Genomic DNA, 2,500 nt, shown 5'->3' with positions numbered 1-2,500 from the left:
TCAATTTCTGGCCGAGTAAAAATATAACTTTGATATTCGCTTAACTTTAAAGCTTTTTTTTTATTATTATTTTTATGTCGAAGGTAATTGAACGGTTAAAGTCTCGTATTAAAATTTGTGTAAAGTTTACTAACCCCGAACTAAAAAAAGAAAAAAAAAGGGGGAAAAACGAGCATCCCCTAAAAATAGCTTTGCCGAAAGAGCAATAGCATTATCTATTATAAAATTAAATCGGCGCAGAGAGTTAACTTTTTTATCAGCATAATTGAAAACTAGAGAGAATATAAAACAAGTAAAAAATGCGCCGAAGTTTCTTCGGCGCAATCGAGTTTTCTGTACAGCGTATAATGCTGTATGAAACTCTCGATGTGCTGCAATATGAAACGCTCAGCCACGGCCGGGCAGCGTTCAGTTGCTCCCCAGATGCGGTGCCAGACTCACGATCCATGGCTAACCTTAACCTTGAATAAGATAAAAACTACTGAGGCTAGAGGGCTGCAATTTGGTATGTTTGTTGATTGGAGGGTGGATGATCAACATACCAATTTGCAGCCATCTAGCCTCAGTAGTTTTTCAGATCTGAGGACGGACAGGCAAAGCCATTTCAATAGTTTTCTTTTACAGAAAACTAAAAAGGGAAAAGTGACCTGATTTGAAAAAAAGCAAACGAAATTGATCTTATATAAAACGTATAAATTGGTGAAAGTTCAGAGATAAAAAAAGAATTTCAAATTTCTAAATTCCAGCACATATGAATGAAAATGGACAAAGGAATTTTGGGCTGCTTTACATTAGTAAAAACTTATAATAAAACGGACAAGTATTTCAAAGCAAGGAATGAAAATTATGTAAAATTTCGGTCGACTTTAGAGTCTCAATTAAATTACAGACTAGATTAAATGAACCATAAAACTTTTTAGAATTTAGAATTGAACTTTTTTTACTACTGAATTTGATTTTAGTCAAGTTCATTTTGGCTTAAATTAGATGATACAGAAAGTATTTTATGGTTTGGAATGAAAATGTTTTTTTTTAATTGATCAAACATTTTTTAGCTGAATTAGATTGGTGACGGAAGTAGATATCTGTTAAATTTCCAAAAAAATTTCAAAATTGCAAAATCAAAATAAGTAGCATTTTCAAACTGACTAAAAACAAGTAAAAATTGCGCCGAAGAAACTTCGGCGCAATCGAGTTTTCTGTACAGCTTATAATGCTGTAAGAACCCCGGCCCATGAAGCTTTCAGCCAGGGCCCGGTGGTGGCCTGTCTACAGCGTTGCCAGACTCGCGATCCATGGCTAACCTTAACCTTAAATAAAATAAAAACTACTGAGGCTAGAGGGCTGCAATTTGGTATGCTTAATGATTGGAGGGTGGGTGATAAACATACCAATTTGCAGCCCTCTAGCCTCATTAGTTTCTAAGAATTGAGGGCGGAAAGACAAAGTGCGGACAGACAAAAGTGCGGAAGAACAGACAAAGCCGTCACAATAGTTTCTTTTACAGAAAACTAAAACGAAACTAGGCATTTAATTACAGATTGCTAATGAAACTAAATCAACGACTCAGACTGGGTTCTGCTGAAAGTGAAACTGAAAATTTTTTCCTAAATTATGAACTACGAAAAGGTAGAATTCTGACATTTTTACCAACCATTATGAACACTGAAATATGGGTCAAATATAAAGTACGAGCTTAATCAATCACCTAGTCAAGCACTCGTCAAAGTTCAGCCACACTGGCCACCTGTCGGTCAAAACTCAAACAATTATGCAAGCACTGGCTTCAATGAATTCACAGGATCACAAGCACTGGTCAAAATTTAAACAACCAGTCAAGCACTGATTGAAATTCAATCTCATGATTAATTACTGGTCAAAATTCAGACACTTGATCAAGCACTGATTCAAATTCAGTCACATGATTCATTACTGGTCAAAGTTCAGACCCGTGGCACAGCGTTGCTCTAAATACCCAACAGTGGTCAGCTTCTCTTAAAAATTCATCCTCATTTACCTGACTATATAAAAAATGGACAAAATTCATCAGGCATAAGTTCAAGTACTGATCTGAATTCAAACGTAAAATTAGGTGCTGGCCTAAATTCAAGCATACGGCCAAGCACTGGGCCAAATTCAGTCATCTAATCCCAGGAAAGGAATTCTCATGGCCACTACTCAGGAAATTTGAAATAAACACGAATTTTGCTGAAATTTCCAGAAATAACGACCTAAAATTTTCCAGGAAAATCCTCAAGCAATTTCTATCGACCTAAAATATTCCAGGAAAATCCTCAGGCAATTTCTATCAGCATTATTGCACTAGAAAAAAAAATTCAAGAAACATGGATCTGAAAAAAAATATTTTGCTAAAAAGAACAAGATAAAGTCTGTTGTACATTTTTGGAACCTGTCAAACAAGAGACCAGCTTAAAATTCGAGTGACTCGCGCATCTGTAATTAAAAACAAGGAAAAAATGCGCAGAAATTTCTTCGACGC

At 35.6% G+C, this 2,500-nt stretch overlaps 1 protein-coding gene across 6 annotated transcripts in view; it reads right to left on the bottom strand.

Annotated features, from left to right (window-relative positions):
* pros (prospero) overlaps nucleotides 1-2,500 on the bottom strand; it is a 1,677,936-nt gene that overhangs the window by 1,215,047 nt on the left and 460,389 nt on the right. The window lies entirely within an intron of this gene.

This window comes from Macrobrachium rosenbergii, chromosome 46, assembly GCF_040412425.1.
Source record: "Macrobrachium rosenbergii isolate ZJJX-2024 chromosome 46, ASM4041242v1, whole genome shotgun sequence".
In the NCBI taxonomy this organism is placed as follows: domain Eukaryota; kingdom Metazoa; phylum Arthropoda; class Malacostraca; order Decapoda; family Palaemonidae; genus Macrobrachium; species Macrobrachium rosenbergii.
This window is presented reverse-complemented; position numbering and strand designations above follow the sequence as displayed.